The sequence below is a fragment of the Trichomycterus rosablanca genome, chromosome 8, assembly GCF_030014385.1.
Source record: "Trichomycterus rosablanca isolate fTriRos1 chromosome 8, fTriRos1.hap1, whole genome shotgun sequence".
Lineage (NCBI taxonomy): Eukaryota > Metazoa > Chordata > Actinopteri > Siluriformes > Trichomycteridae > Trichomycterus > Trichomycterus rosablanca.
In genome coordinates, this window is record NC_085995.1 from 6,823,000 (window position 1) to 6,845,180 (window position 22,181).

General features: G+C 37.5%; 1 protein-coding gene across 1 annotated transcript in view; it reads left to right on the forward strand.

The window, feature by feature from the left end:
• Nucleotides 1-638: 638 nt before the first annotated feature.
• Nucleotides 639-22,181, forward strand: part of tenm2a (teneurin transmembrane protein 2a) — a 403,035-nt gene continuing 381,492 nt past the window's right edge. Inside the window, exon 1 of the mRNA XM_063000418.1 lies at nt 639-1,000. The gene's annotated coding sequence lies outside the window, so the exon portion shown is untranslated. The remainder of the gene's footprint in view (nt 1,001-22,181) is intronic.

Consider the following 22,181-nt stretch of genomic DNA (forward strand, 5'->3'; position numbering starts at 1 on the left):
TAAACACCTCACTGTCACTGCTGGACTAAGAATAGTCCACCAACCAAAAATCACTGCAGTGCTGAAAATGATCCACCCTCTAAATAATACCTGCTGTGGTGGTCCTGTGGGGGTCCTGACCATCGAAGAACAGCATGAAAGGGCGCTAACAAAGCATGCAGAGAAACAGATGGACTACAGTCAGTAATTCTATATGGTAAGTGGAGCTGATAAAATGGACAGTGATTGTAGAAACGAGTAGGTGGTTTTAATGTTATGCCTGATCGGTGTACATTCATCATGTCAGATTAAAATGTTTAATTAATTTCCTGTGGATGTACATGGGATTGAATGTGCTATGCTGAAATACAAAAGGACAAAGGAACACTGTTTGCCTTAGAGAACATGCACAAAGCATGTGAAGAGTTAAGTATGGAGTCCAGGTTGGCTCTAACCTTGGCTCTTACCCAGAAAAGGGGTTAAAAATAAATGAATGAATGAATAAAATACTTACTGTGGTGTGGACCACCTGAACACCCGTACAAAGTTATGAAGCTTTGCAGCCATAACACACACACACACACACACACACACACACTGAATGAGTGAGTAAATGCTCACAGCTCGAGCGCGCGCACCCATCAGTGGACAGTTTCACGCGCTGCCTGTGGAAGCTTCCAGTCTCCGTCACCTCACCCCGCCTGAGGTGCGGCGGACACCGCGTTCATTCCGATACTAAACCACTTTGGGTATTAACCGACTAGACACACACTGCGCTCCTAGACCTGAGACGCCTGAACTTGTACAAACCGGACCCAGAACCCTCTTTATCGCTAAAGCTGGAACACCTCGCCATTAAACGGCTTTTCTCGTCATCGTTATTAACCGCCAAATCTGTTACGCCGACAGGAAAGAAAAGTAGCCGTTAGTCGAGTTCGCTGAGGAGACGGTGTTTCCTGAGGGAAAGAAAAGTTTCCTCAGGGAAATGAAGGTGCTGTAGAAGCTACGGTCTTCAGTACAGGTAAGCTTTCTCCTATTTTCCTTCTCTAGAATCCTGTGAATGATTCCGCCTCACTGTCTGGGTCTGACAGGAATTTGTCCCGTTCGTGTCCGTGACAGGAATGTGTTCATCACAGGAATGCATCTTTTAAAAACATGTATACACTTTTCGACCACATAATCATGGCGTGCTGAAATGTGTTGGAATAGTATTTACCACCACGTCGTACCATGCAGTCTTTATGAAACGCGATTAGCCCCGAACACGGCTGATCATCTGAAACAGCATGCGTTTGTTTTAACGTTTGTTCATGTCTGCGTGTAACAGTGTGTAAAAGCGGTGTGTGAAGTGTCTCAGTGTGTGCAGCTCAGTGCAGCTCAGTGCAGCGAGGTCTCTGCTGCACACAGCAGGCTGGTTTTCTTTCCCCCTGCAGTTTTGTTTGTTCCAGGTCTTACATTGCCTCCACTTTGGGTTAGAAGCTTGCAGAGAGATGCAGGAGTAATGCTGAGGACCTCATACTTGCTGTTTTTGCACAAGCTGCAGTAATCCAAACAGAACAGATTCGGTCTGGGCTTCACCAGAGGCACACAGAGCAAAGATTCACACAGGGCAACATGTTTATGGTTCCCACTTTCCCAGTTTTCTGTTTAATTATTCCTGAAATAGTTACTGCTGAAGTCCAAGGTTTGCATACACTTTTGGAGAACTTGTACTGAATGTCATGGCAGTTTTGGACTTTTAGTGATGGCTGCTGCAACTGTTCTTTTTTGTGACCGATGAATTCTGTGTCTGATGATTTATTTTGGTTTATTGTGGGGTTTCTAAAAATGACACACTCTCCTGGGTGAAGAATATAGTTATAACACACCTAATGTTAGGTTTAATTTACCTCAGTCAGATGCTTTTGATTTACATCATTAAGAATCTGGTACAGTTCTGGTTGGATCTTTGACCGTTTTACATTGCAAAACTGGTAGTTTAAATTGGCTGTCCACTGGAGTCCATATTTTCAACAGGAAGAAAATTAGGACTTGAGGAAAGCCATGCTTATAATTATTTTGCCTTATTTAGCATTTTCAAAACCAATTACATTTTCAGCTGAACAACACCTGAGCTAAATACTACCACCACCATGCTTTAAAGCAAGTGCGATGTTTGGGTTTGACTCAGCTTACCTCAAAAATCTTTTTTAAAGGGCTACTTTGGATCAACAAACTTTATTCAAGCTTTAAAATGTAAATTTTGGAGCAGGGAATTCTTTTTGGCAAAAAGCTGGCAAATTTTCTTTGAACATAAGATTTGGGTAGTTCTTGGAGCCATATTTTTTACAGGCAATATTGAGGAAGCTCCTAAGCCTTCCTTGTTTTTTTGTTCTTGCACTGTATACACATACATTGACACCTACTGGGTTAAACTCTGATAACTGGGTTATCCCTCTGATTATATATATGATTATACCACCTTCCACCGTGTGTGTTGACCTGTGCTGGATTGGCTCCATATTTAGAGTTTCTGAGTGGCACTGGTTTAGTTTCAAGCTTGTGTCTGCTCAATTTAGTTTTTTTTAAAAGTTTTATTTACATTTGTGTGAAACTTTGGTTCTTCTTTGGTGTGTCTACAAAAGTCCATCTACTTGTTAACATTTCTAATGTCTTTCTGAACATTGTGACTCACTGTTGAGGTGGTCAGATTATGCTGGGGAAAGAGATGTTGATAAAAAGAGCTTATTCTTATTCCTAGATGTCCATTTTCCTCTCCTCTGTCCTTCAGTCTCCCCTCATGCAACAGCTCACATCACTTGCTTCAATTAAGAGTTATTATTCATGACGCAGAAAACAGGGAAATGAATAAATGGAAGAAGCTTTAATAGAATCACCAGTGGCTCCTTTACTCATTACTGAGACAGACAGAAAAAATGCCTGATAAACAGGCTTGGACCTGTGCAGCCATACACACACACACACACAGACACACACACACACACACACACAGACATAGATTGATTCTACAGTTAAGTTTAGACTCCTGTTGACACGTACTAAACTGGATTATTAGTCCCATCCCCAGGTGTCTGAATAAAATGATGCATAAGATTTAGACGCTTTCTAGTTTGGATACCTCACATGCAAACGCTGCAAACATATCCACATCCCAACCAGCAGAGAAGCTTTCATGTCAGGCACGGACTGCATGTTGCACACAATCTCTCAAGGCTGGTCCAGCTGGCCCTTCATGGTTCCAACCAGCCTGGCACAGCAAGCTAGCTAAGCTTTTAGTGTTTCTATGTGTGCGGCCCTAAGCCCCTTAAGATCATACAAAACCTCATGGGCATATTTGGCTTTTAAACAGCCTGGTCCTTAGTGATTCTAAAAATAAGCTGATGATGTACTTTTATGAACCTTTAGCAATTTTACTGACACCAGATGATTGGATTGTGCACTAAGCGAGAGCTCTTTGGTGCCTTCATGATAAATTGCTCATGACAGAAAATGCAGCACATTTCTGAACGTTAAAAGCATTATTGACTAACCACTTGAAGTTGGTTGACTGGCAAACTCAAAGGTGGGCAGTAGCATCTGTAAAGGTAGGACAGGTATTAGTTCAACCACTAATTTAGTTAGTTGGAAGTAAAGGGTTACATGGTAAGGTCTATCATCAGTAAAAATAAAGAACTTATATTTTATAAAATATTTTAACAGTGGCATTTATAGTGAATAAATTTTTTTTATGAGCTTATTGTAATGCGATGCTCATTAATTTTTATGCTCATTTATTGTTCAACAATGAAACAAATTACTTACTTCAAATTAGCAAGTTACTTCAAGTTTAGCTTGGTATGTTTAATGTGCACTTGTGTTTCTGGACTCAGTTATAGGTCATATTTAGTGCAAATTTATTGATTTAATTTTTTATTTTAGTGTTGTTAACTTACAAACCAAGCACGTGAAATCAGCATTGGGGGTCTGTTGTTAAAATGGTGTTCACTGATTGGCTGTTTAGAAATTCTATATTCTTAATCACCATCGATGGGCTCTGACAAGGACAGATTATTGTCAACATAGTGGAACACAGCACAAATTACAGGCGACAGTCAGTCACCATCACTCAATGGCACCTGATGCCTCATGTAAAGTATTATTACAGCCTTTTTCATTCAGTGTGTTAAAGAATACTGGAGGACATTTATATTTGTACAAATGTGAGAGAATTGTGAAAGCTGTATCTACACACGGGCTAGAATCTGGTTTGGCCCGCAGTGCATACATATTATACACAGCCCTTCAGCTTCTGTAACTGCACACAAAAGCTTTCAATCTTCATTAGTGTCACAGAGGCCTGACTCCATTCAACAAATTATCAATGTTAGGCAAAATTCAGGCTGGTGTGTATGGGCATGCTGCTCTATAAAGCTGCAGCTCTTGGAGCACAAGCCCATTTACAGAGTGCAGAACAGCTGCATCATTACTCCAGTCTCCTTCCAGCCCCTTGTCCTTTAGTCATACCAGCTGTGTGTAAAAAAGAACAAGGATATATGCATGCTAGGGAGCATAAGATCCTTTCATCTGCATGTAGGTTAGGGAAAGGACAGATACAAAGGTAAAGTGTAATGTGAAGGTTTAATAAAAGACAGTACATTTGTGAATGTATAAATACAAATAAAAGGCCTGATAAAAAGTGCCGGTTTTATTGGTGCCTCTAAGTCTCATACGTGATTTGATTTTTAGTAACAAATTAATATTTTGTGTGTCTTGTAAGGCTGTTAAACACCACAAACATTGAATGTAATACAGGTTTTTGCTTGGTTTCTTTCCTTATACTTTAAAAGAAAAGCACTTTAACACATTTTGAAGAATATAAAAGAAAATAAAAGACTGAATAAATATGAACTGTACAAAAATTGAATGAAAGAATTAGTTTTCTGTCCAAATGTGTTAGCTCCATCCTCTTAAAAATGCTAGTAGGTGGATTGTCTACTGCTAATGGAGTTATCACATTAATATGTAAGTGAACGATGCTCTGCGATAAATGACCACACTGTGCAGAATGCATTTTTTGCCTTGTTCTCAGGCTGAACATTTACAGTGACCCTGATTAGCCAAAAGAATGAATAAAGATTCATAAATTAACTAAAGGTTTTTTTTTGGTACATGTAAGTATTAACTCCACTAATATGCAAAGCTTGGATACATTCTTAAGCTATTGATATTTTCAAAAAAAATCTAGCTGATTAGCTGATTACTGAACCACAGAATGCTCTCCAAAATCACATCACACTTAGATAGCCAGATTTTTGCTCCATGAAGAAATTAGCAAGGCAGAAAATTTTCACGACTCCTGCTTACGGCAGTGTGTGTGTGTGTGTGTGTGTGTGTATTTGGAGAAAGTTCTAAATGTATGTATGATGGTAGTCAGTGCTATGGACCTTTTTTAAATACTGTGTGTAAATGTGTGTGTGTGTCTGTATTTGTGTAACAAATAGATGAGAGACTAATGGAGAAAGGCAAAGGGAGTGTGACAGGTTGCAAGTTGGCATATCAGTACCATGAACTCTCCCCTCCAGAGTAAACACTGCGATGCATGTTTTTAATTCAGCACACAACAGATTAGAAAATTCTAGGGCCAAAAATATGTGGTAATGGACACTAACCTTAATGCATGTGAAGCCACGTACAGGCTGCTGCTCGCCAGGAGCATTTTTTGTTCACATTTGCACATTACACAGTAAAGCAATGAACATGACTTTTAACAATGAATTTAATCTTCTGGGGCAGCACATTGGCTTAAATCATGTATTCATTTTTCTTCCGTAACCACTTTATTGTAATCATGGATGTTGCTAATCTAATGCCACCATGAAACACTGGGTGCAGGGCAGAAATGCATCCTTAACCATGTGCCTAATCATTGCAGTTCACAACAAGTCTCACCCATTTACTTAGTCACTTACACCTAGGATAAATGTAATGCAGCCATTGTAGCTTATGTGTATTTTTAGAGAATGAGGAATAAAGGAGAAACTGAAGGACATATAATAAGGGAACATGGCAAAATCTCAGATACTGACAGTAAGCTGTGTTTGGTTCTTGGTCTCTAGTATCCTGGTTCTTTTCAGCAACCACTTTACATCTTGCACATTTATATATTGCACATTCTTTTTAAATTCTGTAATACATGCAGATATTTTCTCCAATGAATAATCGACAGAGATCGACATTTCTTAGGTTGTTAGCGTTAGTTAAAAATAGTTTGCTACCTCAAAGAAATCACTGTAAGTCCATATGATTGACATAACCAAATGCTGCCCTGCAAAGCTTAACATTCATTTCATTCCTATTAAATAGGTCATGGTGTCAACTAAAATGCTTGAATATTCTAGCTCTGGGCACAACATAATCTGGCAACTCTAACTTGAATGTTTTCCCCACTTTCTTCCTGCATTAAGTACCTCAATGCCACTTCAGGCACTCACCTGAGCAGCCTTCAGAGCAGACACAGACCTATATAGTGTGATGGAATGGAGAGCTCTGTACCACATGGGAGCATTTGCCTTAAACAGGCCTTCACACTGATTGGAGGAGCCAGGGAATTGTATTGACCTTTCAGATCTGGGCCTTTATGTACTTTTGTGTACCACTGTGTGTCTGTGTGTTTAAAGCCAATAAGAAGGGAGTTTCTGATTGACAGAGTCTTACTGCAAGGGTAAACTCAATGCCAGGCTGGCACTGGCCCAGTAGTCTATCCTCAACCTGCTTCACAGAGGAAGGAGCTCACAGGCATCAGTCACCAGGTTGCCCCACTTTTCCTCTCCCTGATGGTCACAGCTGTGTACAGCAAAGGCTTCTAAAATGTTATCCCACCATGATTCTTGGCAGCTTCATGTCCAAATTATCTAAATTGCATTGGATGCAATAAGGTATTGACACACAGCTGTGAAATAGTCTGTAATAGTGATTGGGAATCAACTTCACACGGTGCAGCATTTTTGGATTTAATTGCAATTTTCACAAATAAGCAGTTTATTCACATACATTGTTAACACCAAGCAGAAAATATGAATGATGTGCAATATTCATTAAAAAGGTTTTATATTCACTAGGGATGCACATTTTTGCCAGTTGATTTTAATCAATAACAGAATGTCATTAGTCAATGGATAACCAAAAATTGGCCAGCGTCTTCATTAAAACATAAAACACATCATTGAGTTTCATATAAACTAGTCTTCATTAGTTTATTCTTAACTGGTTAAAACCAGTGTTACAGTGAAAATGGCATGTGGAACAGTTAGCATATCATGTGGAACAGTTAGCTGATCATAAATACTGAGCAAAAACACTTCAATATTCAGATTGTAGATTTTAAACCAGATTGGTACATTAGTGTAGTTATTATAATATAATAAAAAGTTTTACCTTTACGTTGTGACATGACAAAAATATCCACATAATTCTTGGTAAAAAAGGTTACACATATAATATGCAGTCAGACACTTTTAATTCCTAATAGTTTTGTCATTCATTATTTTAATGATATAAATACATACAAAAGTTCAGATTAAAGGGCACTAACGGCGAGAAATGAGAGAAGAATGGGAGTGGAGTGCTAATACAGAGTTAAAAGAGAATTTAACCCACAGCATGAATCAAACATTGACTTCCATGTTGGTTGTCAATTAACTGATCAGTTAACCGTGTGTTGGAATAATCTAACTTATGAATGATGTAGAAGCTATAAGCTCTTAAAGAGGCATAGTCACACGCCTAAATATTTGTATGATCCTGAACTCTACATTTACCAAATAAATACGTAAAACATGACGTATTGTGCAAGGTTTAGAAACACTGCACTGGTTATTGTCAACCAATCTATCTTTAGTTTTGGCACTTCACAAAAGTTTGGTGTACAAAACTGCTTATTAATGAGACATTATGGACAGAAGACTCAGTGCAGTGTTATAAAACCTGGACTGGCGTACCAATCTGGCATGTTTGCTTTTTCACAAATGGTCTAATATACCTTTAGTTTATCCAGAATACATGTTAAATACAACACTGTTGGGTGTATTACAACCCTTATGTAGAGTGCTGCTTCAACAGCTCACAAATCCTATCATGACAGATTTTACATCATAAAACTAACATTTCTAAATGAACCCACTTTCTCCATCTTTTTTAGCCAGTTGAGGAAATATGATGTTTCAGCTTTCTCACTGTTCCCGTGTTGAAATGTACAGATTTCGTAGAGGTCTTGGTAGTAATTGCAGTGCTTGGGGGCTGGAATTTCACCTTCAATTACCCTAGTGCTTTTTCTTGTCAGTACTGCTATAGAGGTGAGCAGAGTGGGTGGCTGCATTTAAACATATCTGCCCACCAGCTGACAGTAGCATTTTAACTCGACACCACAAATGCCAAAAACATCTGTTCTTATTCCCAGTTTGCTGAGATGTATGCATTTCAACTGCCAGTATCACAGTGATATAACAGTCTTTAGGTGAAAGGATGGAGACTGTGTCTGTCAGCGTGTGCTTTACTCAGTGACATGAAGGAAAAGTGGAAATGTGAGGCATGGCACATGCTTTCTCTGAAATATGTGAGACCACCAACTACTTTTTTACCAGTTGACTCTGAATTTACTAGGAAGGAAAGGCTAAGAAAAGCTGTTTGAATTCAGTTAATGTTTTCAGTATGTGACTAGGTGGCACAATAATACTTCAGGTAGTGTTGGTACCACATAGCTTTAGGTTTCATTCCTCACCTCTGATTTATGTTTGTGTAATTAATAGCTCGTTCCCTAGACGTCCAGTAGGTAAAACTGTTAATCTAAATAGCACAGATATGTAGAGGTGAATTATATAAGGCTTCAGAATCATTATGACCTTTACTAAGCTAAAGCCAGTGGTTACTAAGGATATGTAAATGAAGTGATGCATGCATCACTATATAAGAAACTTCAATTCACAACCAATGTGACGATTCCTTACGGCTGCTCTAGTCGCCACAGCAGATCATTAGTCTGCCTGTTTAATTTGGAACAGTTTTCACGCCACATGCCCTTTCTGATGCAACCATCCTATTTATCTAGGCTTGGGACCAGCACTAAGATATGCATTGATGTGTGTCCTCCCAATGTCTAGGTTCATATTACATCATGCACCTTCTGTATTTGTGAGCCCAGCCTGGGATTTGAACCCCTAAACTCAATCACTCCTAATACCACCAGCTTGTTTTTTACTATTACCCCACACCACCATTTAAATATACTTAGACTATTGTTAATATATAAGTAAATAGTTTACAAACTTTCAAACATAAAAACAGTAGTTAATGATTTATTTTCAGTAACTACTAAAGTGTCATCAGGGTTGTGGTGGGTCCACCGCCACATAAAAACACAGCTAAGAACAGAAAAAAACCTTGGACAGAGCTGAAGATTTGGAAAAATAGTTGCAAAAGTAAGTTCAAGTTCTGTCCCATGTGTGTTACATAGTTATTAACCAAATAAGTCTACTTTTGCCACATTAAAAAGCATATTTGAAGTGTTAGACAGATTGTGTAAATCAAATGGTAAAAAATCCACTTAGGTCTATTTCAGTTCCAGGTACCAATACAAAAGATGAAAAAAACCAAGGGGGGTAAAAACTTACAGTAGTCAGTGTATGCGTTAGAGTATTACTTTAATCCTCTACACATATTAGCTGGGTCATTTCTTTTCCATTTAAAGAGAGTAATAATCATTAAATAGGTCATGGCATGTAGTTTGGATCTATCTGAAGTGAGGTTAGTTCTCAGGAGGTCTGACATGAAGCGGTTGAGTGTTTGATTAAGTTTAAGTATGCTGTCATTAACAGACTAGAGGAGCATGGGGATCTGATTAACTTAACTATGCTAATGAATGTGTGTTTGTAATATGTTTAATATGCACTTAGGAAGAGAGAGCCACAGGTTAGTTTCAGACTTGCTGTTCCGAAGTGATGTACGACCTCAGTCCTATTTGTCTCTAAGAGGGTGCTTGGGAGAAGGAGGATCAAGGGGAAAGATGAGAGAAGGGGAGAGAGAGCGAGGTCAGCTTTGATGATTTATGGCTGTGATGCTGCATTCCAGCACAGAATGATTAATCTCTGCTGGGAACACTTGAGGAGTACAAGTTTAACCTCAGACTCCCTCCCTCACAAACACATGCAGACATACGCATATGCAGGCGTAGATTAAATGAAATTAGGGACTGGAAAAGACACACTTCACTTCACACACACTTGTGCATTTATTTAGATGATGACCTTGTTCATGTAATGTGGTATTTTGTCAGTGTAAACTCGTGTCTTTTAGAGACTGCAGTAATGCTGCTGAGTGAGAGTTGATCTTAGGGTGCATGCTAGAAAACACTGTTTTCACATTTTACCATTACAGACCTCACAGTTTGAATACAAAGCTATCTTGTGTGTTGCTACGAAGCTAAAAGACTTAGATCTAATAGCATTTCATTACAGTTCAGTTACTGAACCTCATCCACTATGATTTCTGCAGCACCTCTCACACACACATATACAAAAGTCTTGATGAGAGGGACTGTCAATGGCCTAAAACACGCAGACAGAATAATTTGATGTTTCACAGACTAGATTAGCACAAGTACAAAATGAACATGATTTGTGCATTTTAATAAGAGGTAAAGGTACCAAAACCAGGCATTTTATTCACAATGCATAGTTTATACATTTCATCTGTTTGATAAGCTGTAAGGCACCAATTATTGGTGATTGATGATAATAATAATAATGAACTTTTACTTTTTGCTAGCTAACTTACAGAAACCATGTGGCAAGGCAAAGCGGTCACTAAATGCACCCTATTTAGAGTATGTTAATATGTTATAGAACTGGGACTTTGTGAGTTGTGTGTGTGTGTGCAGTGTTTTCATGTGTTCTGGCTCAAACAGACAAATAGAAGGTCACTGTTAACACTAATTAATTCCATTTCTTTTTCTAAACTCACGTCAGTGTGATGATGCAGCAGCTGTATTTAAACGATTGCTCTGGGCACAAAGCCTCTGGTGGGCAGACAAACCTGAGGATGGTTTTGCTAAAAAAAAACTTCAAAGATGGAAACCATGACTGCTACTGCTCTGGGAGGTCAGCAAAGACAGATGGAGAGCCTGAAGGGTCTGTGATGAGAAAAGACGTCAAGGAACTTGCACTAAGGTTTTAGAAACTTACATACTGCCGGGTCTGGAAACTCATTTGGAGGGAACTAAGCAGCGTCCTTGGAGACAGGAAGCAGAGCAATGTCCTTTGTGTCACCATCGAGTAGAGAGACAACTTTTGCCTTATCAAGGAACAGAAAGAAGACCACAGCTGCATTTGAGAGCAGAACGGTGACCTTGGGGTCATCATAGAGCATTAGGATGTCCTCGGCCAAAGCAGGAAGGATGGCAACATCCTCAGCAGCAGTTTGGTCACTGAAAATTTGCTGGATGCTCTTGTAGGACAGGGCACTTGAGTTTTGTAATCTTTTTTATTCTGTTTGTGCATTTTTCCTTTTTATCTCCCAATGTAGTCGTATCTAATTACCCGGTTTTATCTCTCCTCCACTGCTGCAGACTCCTACCCTGGCACAAGTCTAGCAGATAGGCTAGGAGGTCAGCTGGGTAGGTTTCTGGTAGCTACATATGGCATGTAGGAGTATATTTAAAAAAAAGTATATGTCTTGATTCACAGTAGTATTACTATGTATTTACCCATAGGCAAACAAGTTAAATATGTCATAAACATTAGTTTATGGAGGTGGTGGTGAAAAAAACAACCTAACAATTTTAATCAATAAATAAAATTGTCAAAACAAGAGGTGAAAACGATTTAAACATGATGTTTTTGAGTTGAAGAGATTTACAACATACTGTCTGGTTTTATTGTGGCTAGATCCTTTATCTTCTTTTTTCCCCGTCTTGTCATCCACCCACACACAAAGGTGAAAAGTGTGTCTTTGTTTTCTGGTGTTAGTCTTGTGGGTGGAGCTTTGAAATTCTTCCAGAACATTTCTAACAGTTTATCAATGAGCCGGAGATACCTCTGTTACTCACACTTTCTTCTTCCTGTCTTCTTGTTCCTGCACTGTTCTGCAAGATGTTACCAACATGTTAATGCTCTCACTTTTATTGTTTGCCTTTATAAATGCCTTTGGTATTGCCAAGGTAAAAGTGACAAGTATAAGATTGAAACAAATAAGTAAACAGAACTACTAATAACACTGTAATATCCATAATATCTCTGACATCTGTTCCTTATTTTTAATATTAGAATGAGCACATACTAACACAAATCTAGGGTTCAGGGTTCAAATCCCCAGCATTTCTATCGGCTGTCAGGAAATTACATACGGACATGATTGGATATGTCTTGGGGGTGGCCATCTGTCCGGGTGTGTTACTGCATTATGCCCAGAGATTTTGAGAAAGCCAGACCCACTGTGACCCTTACCAGGAAAAGGGTGTGTATTTTTTTTATTCCATATGACAGCTTCTTGTTCTGAGGTTTATAGTGGAGGATCACACTGGGCACATAGCAGAAATACACTCAAGACCGAGTACCAGCACATTTACTTACATAATACTTTACTCATGCACTCACTGTACCCCCTGGTATGTTTTTAGAAATTACATGCCAAACCCTACATGGACAGTAATAGGAATAAAGTCGCCAGTTTAAAAAAATCACCTCCAGTCATGACAAGAAGTTTGTCAAGGTTAGCTTGAAAATGCAAAAACTTTGTATATAAAACATTTTCTTCTATCGCGTTCTTCATCATCTCTTAACTTGTCCTTAAATTGTCCTTTCTTCTTCCAGTCCTAATTTGTTCTCCTTTCTCCTTTTTATATCTGGAGCTTTGAAAATCGACTCACTGATCCAATACTACCTTCAGCATTTGCTCTATAGTTCTTAATGGCTGTTATAGTTAACAGACTCAGAGGGGGTGATAATTACAACGCTGGCTTTGAGTTGCTCCACCTTCTCAAGGAGCTGTCTTTTCACTCCATCTTCCAGCCACCTCCCACCAGTTGTCTTCTATTACAGAACACAGCATTGCTAAATAGGAGATTGGTATCATTAAATTCACATTAAGCAAGCTGTATAGTAGTGATATGGGTAGCATGTGGTGCTTTGATTTTGGTGCCACAAAAAGGTTACAATTGTTTGAAAGAGTCACAGAGGAATGATGCTAAATATTAATTCATCAATTATCTCTGATGATAACATGAGAAGAGTTTTTATGGTTTGGGTTTTTGTTGCATATCATGTTTTCCAGATCAGCTGGCTCAGTCAACAAAATGAAGCATAATTTGACTTTAGGATAGTGGTATAACCTTACCTATAACAATCTTTAATATTTTAAGTTGTAATAAACCTCTACATATAAACTGGACTGGTTTAACTGTGCCATGAATTGTGTATTCTATTGACTATTGACTCTATTCCCCAGTAGGTTAAACAAAGACAGCAAGTGTTATACTGTAGATCCATCACATCAAAGTATGACAGATATATGACATAATACCTAGCTAGTTTTTACAACATTTTCCAATGTTAGCAGTGAAACGTTGTTTTGGGTATTTTTATTGGGTCAGTGTTATTGTTACAGTATTATTGTCTGTGTGTTCTTTTGTTAGTCTTTGTTCATTTATACATAAATAACATAGTATTGATCTGCTGGTTTGGGATTGAGATTGTAAGCGCATACACTTTTTATGTTGGTTCAATACATCAATGTGTACATATTTAAAAACGTAGGCTTCTTGTGCACAAATTGGCTATTCCTGAACAGGGCCTATTGGCTTTTCGTGTCGATCAATTCCAGCATTTGCTGACAATGTTTATTTTTTGCTGAATACCTTGTGCCATTTATTCAGGCCACTTTGTTATTTCATTACATATAAAGTGCATCTCTATTTGTTTTATTCAATCATGTCTGTGACCTCTCATAATTTTTACAGTATGTTGTTTGCATGTGCTATACTGATACACACACTGCTTCCACGCAGTTTATCATTTTGTCATTTTAACCAGCAGGCGCATTACACTACTGCCCAGTATGAAATATACACTCCCACCTGGGCTAACCATTGTCCTTGCTTTGCCATGCTGGTTATTAGATTTATATTTATATATTGTTGCTTTCTATCTAGTACCTACTTTAGTGAACTTATCTAGTACCTAATTCTATCTAGCACCTAATTTAGTGGCTTTGGATATAACGCATGCGGTAGACTCTAGATGTAAGATTTAATTATATTAAAATCAGAAATGTATTAGAAAAACATATAGGAAAAATATTGGGGAAACCAGAATCATTACCTATGTCGACTACTGCTTTAGTTTATTAGTTTGTTATTGAATTGGAACATGTGGAACTGCATTTCTGAAACAAGAAATCGTTCATATTCAATACAGGTATTTAAAATATAGTGATACTTGCCTCAGTCTTTACTTTGTTAAACTGTGTTATAAAAGCAATGGAGCACTCAAGGTTGTGTGTTGTTAGAAATAACATAAAAGCTGTAATGATTTGCTCATTTTGGCTCATGTCTGTGACAGCATCACATCCTTTTTTGTGCTGTTTATCAATCATGTTCAGATTAATGCTTCATTTACCTTTTATGTGAATATGCAGCAGATTTGCCAGCATTAATTTAGATTTGTTTTATATCTCATATCTTATTTGTTGAATACGATAGGCAGTTTGAATTTGCCTGTAAGGAAATACCAGGCGAGTTTATTTGTTGTCTGCTTTACATCATGACACCTGTTTTTCTAAGAAAGCCAACACGTCTTAACTGTGTGTTAATGGAAAAAAAGAGATCTATGTTTAGATGTGTAGTTCTCGTCTCTTTAACAACAAATCTTGATTGTAACAGAATACTGAAAGTAATTATTTAAGTTTGCTTGTAAAAGAATAAGATGGGATTTCAGGGATGCAGATTTGATCTAGACCATAAACAAGATTATTGGCATTATCACATTCTGATTGTCTTGTGTGTTTGGCGAGGATGTGAATGTTAAGTGTTTGTGCATATGTGAGCTCAGACAATTTTATTGCAAAACAGTAATTAAAAAAAATGACCTTGTTTTCATTACATGCTTTGTGTCAGTGAGTGATGACAACAAGAAGAGTTTGATTCTGAGTGTGCTGACTAGATATTTTTAAACCATAGTTTTATAGAAATGCTACAATGGAATTTTAAGAGGATTTATAAATACCCTCTGTATCATTAGTAAAAGTAAATTAAACTATTGTCCTACTATATTATAATGTGTAGAGGGTAGATGTTGGTTAAATGTGAAACAGAAAACTCCCTTTACACTCCTTCGCACAAAGCTATAAATGATGAATTTCCTAGATGTTAATGGGATGCCTAGATTTTGGCAAGCTAAACAAAATGCACATTTCCACACCTCAGTTCAAGTGTAATCAAGTTTAGGCTTCAATTGTAATTAATGACCAATATCAGTGCAAAAAAGCTTTTTGTGTGGATTTCATAAAGGTTTACATGGTTGAAACATCATGTTCTCAGAAGCTCATTTAAGTAAATACATTTGCAGCAATTGTTAAATCACACTTTAACAATAATGATTTTTAGCAGAACATTTCAGTCTAAGTAGAAAATTGACCGTAGCAAAATGTCATCAAAATGAACTGCATGTGTCAGAGGTGTAACGGACCTTCTTTAAATTATGGCTAAACTGAAGAGTTCAGAGGGTGTACTGCATGACACTCTTAAACACTTCAATAAAACTAGGTCTTTTTTTTCAAAACCACAATCAGAATCGGAACCAAATTGACCACGCCATTAAAAGACCAATATAAGAAGCTTTGTTCACTAAAAAATAAAGAGAATAAAGACCATGTGCAGGATTGTTGGGTGAGGCCGTTTAGCCTTTAAATTGGCTTTTTTTAATATATTGTGTGAGCTTAACATAAAGTATCATAAGATTCTGTGTCAATGTTAGTAAAGCAGTAGTAGGTTGTGTGTGTGTGGGTGTGTGTGTGCTAGCCTGGTTCTCAGCAGCTGTCAGAGGCATGAGAGGTGTAGAAGGAAGGCTGAAGTGCAGTGTTGGAACCCATCAGATCAGATCAGATCCAATCACTGAGAAATGTGTCTGGCTTTATGCTGTGGAACCTACTGGCTGCATTAGTGTTTGTGTGGCTCTGCACTGTGTGCATTGGCTTGCCTGGAGTGTTGCCCTAGGCCTTAGAATAAGTTATATAGGACCTAAAGCAGCTGTATTGACGTTTTCTATAAGTTCAGATTGATAAAGTATGCAATTTATGCTGCAGCCACAAATTAAAAAGTGCTTAATGTTCCGAATAATGTGTGAATATGTGTGGTTTGATAAAGAAGTGGTTTGATCTCTCCAAATTCAACACAAAATGCCAGTTTTACTGCAGTCTTAGAATTATTAAACCCTCCTGAATAAAACCTCGCATTTTCAATTCAGGTGTTTTCTTAAGCACACTGGTGCAACTAATCAAGAGCTTCATTTGTAGCATCAGGTGTGCTTGAGATACCCACGTTAAATACCTGAACTGGCTCAGAGCTTGTTGACGGTGATGTTTCATTGCATCTTAGAAATATGGCTAAGTCAAGAGAGTTGTCTAAAACAGAAGAGATAATTGTGCATAAACAAGGAAAATAATAAGATAGCAGAAGCACTGAATGTTCCTAGAGAAACACTTGGAAGCGCAGTTAAATGAACACTGAATGCACTACGTGTCACTATGTGACATAAAGAGGAAGTGACTATTATATTTAGATATTTAGTAACTATTTTAGTATTCTGTGTTTAACATGGTTGAAAATAAGTACTTGAGTACTTACAAAAGCAATAAATACAAGTATTTTTAAGCAGACAAAGCAATATTAAAAAATAGGAATTGTTAAAAATTTATTTCTCTTAAATTCATGTAAATATAAATCAAATTTGAAATAATAAAGCTAAATAAAATTGTTGTGATTGGTTTGGAAATGCTTCCTAAAGGCTCTCAGTGACAAACTTATTAAACAGTATGGGAAAAGCAAATAAAAGCCATAGAAAACATTCCAAACATTCCTCTCAAAAATCCCTCTGCAATCAGTCAATCAATCCACAAACAGAAAGTTTACAAAACTAAAAGTTAAAAAAGAGGTAAAACTCCAAATATGAATCCAAAATACGTCATAACTGGTTACTAAAAAGAGGTTAGAGGATTAAATTGCAGGTTTTGTGAAGAGACCCTTGTGATGAATTGAAAACAAATTGTCAGTGGGAAATGGGTCAAAATGTATATATTTAACAGAAAATTTGATCTTAAAACTGTTTTTGCCAGCAGTAGGTACTATAATCAAATACAGTTTTCTGGTTCAATATAATATCTCAATATAAGATTTATTTTTACTTATGAACTAGTGTTTTTAAACATATTTGATTGGGTACATGTACTGTACATTTTCTGCTTTCTTATTTGCCGAAGTCTTCTTCTTGCTACAAGCACTATTATGCAAATTGCACATCACATTAGTACCTGCCTTTTAGCCGTATTAATAAACACATGACATTTATTCTTTATTTTGGAAGTTTATTTAATGTTTGAAATTTAAAAGTTCAGCATTAATTAGAGATGGGACGATCGATCGGCTATGAATCGGTATCGGCCGATTTTTAATCAAAATATGCTATCGGCGATCGGCGATATTTCCTAAAAGTAGCCGATCCGATCATGTGATATATAAAGACCATGTTAAGTTAACAGCTCAGTGGATTGATCCAGACTTTGAGCTACGACGCGCCAACCATCACATCACCATTCATTAACCATCGTACAGAAACCACAGTGAAAGCTCTTCATGACCTAAAATAACATCATTAACGTTGTGCATCATACATACGATGTAATTTTGCTGATTGTAATATTTACTTTAAAAAGATAATTCAACCCACTCACATCTGAGTCGATTCTATCAGCACGTTATATAAACTCCTGGTTCACTTTGGTAAATCGTAAGCGGTTCTTACTTGTGATGTAGATGAGAACAGAAAACGTTACAGAGCCAATCAGAGGCAAAAGTTTATTCATTACCAAATTCGTTAGTTCAGGATCATCTGCTAAACTTTTAGGGTAATCAGAACTTTTAGCTCCACAGACGGAACGAGTCTGACTCTGTGGTAATAGCGGTTTAATTAAGCTTTTTAATTAAGCTTTTTAATGTAAGAAAGTCACACAAAATGTTCTGTAGTAGCTGGTGTTTATTTAAAACCACAGCATTTATTAATAACAGTAAAAACGGAGAGAGAAACTAACGCGTCACATTCGACTCCTGAATCAGAATCATTTAAAGCGACACTGTGAACAAAGCGTTTTTTTTAAAGAAACACACACGCTGTTGCTTTCGGTTTATTTTCACTGTGAGGCTCTTTTTAAGTTTTTTTCAGACTAAACTGGATAACATTAAACCTGTGTGTGTGTGTGTGGTCAGTTAGACTAATAAGATATGTCTCCTGTGGGTGAAAAAAATAATTGTTTGGTTACTTTATTATTTACTGCTGATTTTGCGCTAAAAATTGCATGTCACCGCCCCCCCCCCCCCCCCCCCGATCGAAATCGACTATCGTCCGATTGCCCTGAAAGGAGATCGGAGATCGCAATCGGTGCCAAAAACCCCGATCGTCCCATCTCTAGCATTAATATTTTCCTGTATTCCCAGATTGCAAACATTTGTTTTTTTGGTTATATTTGAAGATCCAATCCTCTGTAGAAAACATTACTAAATCAACTTGCATTTTTAATTGGCATTTTTTTGGCAAGGTTTGCATTACATTTGACAACTAAACTTGGTTAGTTAAGTTCTTAGACTTAGACATATGTTTACTTTGTATTCATCTTCATCCAGAACTTTATCATTAGCACGGTTATAATGGGTTTGGAACACACATCAAAAACAAAGTGCACATGACATTAAACACTCACTTTTCACTAAGGCACTTAAACCCAGAAGAAATTAAATGCAGCTAATCTACCTATTGGCATAGGTGAGAACAAGCATTGCATTGCATTTAGTCTACTGTGTAATTGAGAGGTTTTCATTTTTTTGTGCACTTCTAGTTGTACTTATTTAAATGACATTGGCTGTTTCTTGCAGGAGTGTCTGACAATAAGTCAGCATGCTCATGGCAGTTTTTTATAAACAGGGTATCCTGAAAAGTGCTAGAGGGGTTCTGCATTAAAATCTGTCCTGGGGTTATAAAAGAGATAAGCTAGGTCAGGCTATGCAGCATATGTGACAAACCTTAAAGTCCAAACTTTAAATGTAGCCTTTGGCCTTCGACTAATAGTGCCACTTGGGTATGAGCGGGGTAAGTAAATGAGACAGTACACCTTATTTAGCGACAACAAACTGTAATATTTATTTAACACACCCAGTATCCTACCATACGACAAAAACATTAACTGGAACTCACCAATTTTAGAGGGGTTCCTAACCAATGTTAAGGGTAATTTTTGGAGCATACTGTTTACTAAATAGTATGTGAGAGACAGTCCTCCAGTTTGCTAGCTAAAGCAGTGGTGTTCCTTTTGCTCTGTATGCAACCTGACAAAGCAAGTTACTGTATGCATTTCTGAGTTTGACCCACACATGGGACAAGAGCTTTAAATCTTTTGTTTAGTAACCTAGTGCCTCTTAACCTACAGCCAATTAGCAGCCTTTTTATAGTGCGCTGGTAGCTCAGCAGTTAGGGTGCTGGACTAGTAATCAGAAGGTTGCTGGTTCAAGCCCCACCACCTTCAGGTTACCACTGTTGGGTAAGGCTCCTAACTCTCAATTGCTCAAACTGTGTTTAGTTGTAATTGTAAGTCACTTTGAATAAAAGTGCCTGCTAAATGCCCCAGATTTAAATAATACAATCCCCAGAGTTTTATTTTTTTGTTGACTGAGTACCTGTACCATAACTGTGGCTGTGATCATGTTCTATATTAAACAAAATATTTTAAAGTCTGGGAAGCCTATTCAGAAGAGTGGCTGTTGTTATAGCTAAAAAAATACACAGAGGTTGCTAAACTTTATTTCTATTTGTTTTTAAATTGGATTTCTAACAAGTTCATGGTCAGGGGTCCAAATACAGTTGGCCATATAGTGTAGCTTGGGTACTAGTAAGCTTGACAACTGCCTTTAGGTTTAGAGAGAGTGGACTCTTATAAGTACCTGGGTGTCCACCTCAATAACAAACTGGTCAGTTAACACTAACGCACTCTATAAAAAAGGTCAGAGCAGACTCTACCTACTCAGGAGACTACGGTCATTTGGAGTGCGGGGGGCACTCCTGGGGACTTTTTTTGATACAGTGGTGGCATCAGCCATCTTTTATGGAGTGGTATGCTGGGGCAGCAGCATCTTTACAGCGGACAGGAAGAGACTGAACAAACTCATTAAGAGGGCCAGCTCTGTCCTGGGAAGCCCCTTAGACCCAGTGCAGGTGGTGGGAGACAGGAAGATGTTAGCCAAGCTGGCATCCATGCTGGAGAATGAATCCCACCCCATGCATGAGACTCTGGCAGCACTGGGCAGCTCCTTCAGTGACAGACTGCTTCACCCCAAATGTGTGAAGGAGCGGTATCGCAGGTCCTTCCTTCCTGCTGCTGTTACACTGTATAACCAGCACTGTTCCAGAAAGATCACACACACACTTTAAATTATTCATAACAATGTGCAACTTTCCCCATGTGAAATTATTACAGTGAAATATTTTTCCCAAGTGCAATTATTTGTAATTATTTGTAAATATTTTCAGAGTTTTTCTGACTTTTTTATTAATATTATTATTGTTACACATTTTTGTACTTCTTATTGTCTATATTTTTGTACTGAGTGCTTTACTATCACTTCGCTGCTGCAACAATGTAAATTTCCCCACTGTGGGACTAATAAAGGATTATCTTATCTTATCTTATCTTATCTTATCTTATCTTATCTTATCTTATCTTATCTTATCTTATCTTATCTTATCTTATAGTGTAATCATTAACTTCTTAGCAAATATAACTATTAAGTCTGTCATCTTGGCTGCTGTATTTGAGAGGTAATAACTACTTATCAAACTATTATTAAGAATTATTAATTGGAAAAACATTTTTGCAATCAACAAAAGTGGACATTGTTTATTTTGTCCAACTTAAAACAGGAAAGTACATTGACACATCTGGCGGTGTGGCTGCCCCACAGCAAGATTGTTTTTGAAATCTGTTTGATTATTGTCTCCACTCACTTTTTTAGTAGAATTATGGCAGACACAAAACTTACGGCACATTTAATATGGCACAACTGATGTGTTTTTCAAATGGCTGAACCTGCCAAATGTATTCTAGAAGCTGTTTATCTGTCCATATGGATTGAGTGGATTTCTATTATAATGTTTTCATCAACTGGCTACATACCAATTAAAATGTAGATATCATTCATATTTAATGCCAATGCTATTTAAATGCTTGCCAAATGTGTGTAATGTGTAGTGTGTATGTAAGAACAATAGAAACACAATTTGCTTTCCAGGCCTAATCTAATTGCATCTTTTTATACCCATTAGTCATATTGATTTTAAATTAAGAATGAATTAGCAGAATGACCATGACCAGGGATCTGTAGTTAAGCTTTCATTAAGACTTTTCTACAGAACCAATACCATTCACGGGCAGCGCGTATGTTAATGTATCTACTCTAGAAAAAGAGATTAAAGGAACAAATAAGGAACCTCAGTTAATTACAGGGGAACCAGGGAGTTGTGCTTTTTTTTGTTTAAATTTTGGTTAACCACATACAGATGTCCTTTTCCTTAGACATTTTTTTAACTACTGCCAGAATAAAGCAGAAAAAGTACCAACATGTCGTAAGCTTTGGAAGGACCCAATTAAATGTTTATTTATTTTTATTAATCTGTGGGTCTGTCTAAAAACCTTGTTGCCTACTGCCTACGTAGGCAGCTGCCTAAATAGAGAGGATTGTTTTTACACATCAAAGTCATAAGGCAGACTTTTTAGATGCACTACTGATAGCGATTATGCATTGATTGCTGCGATTACGTCACTGCTACTCTCGTCCAGCATCACTATCTGACATCACAAATGCTCTTCTGGATGAATGGGCAACAGTTCTTGCAGTCGCACTCCGAAATCTTGTAGAAAGT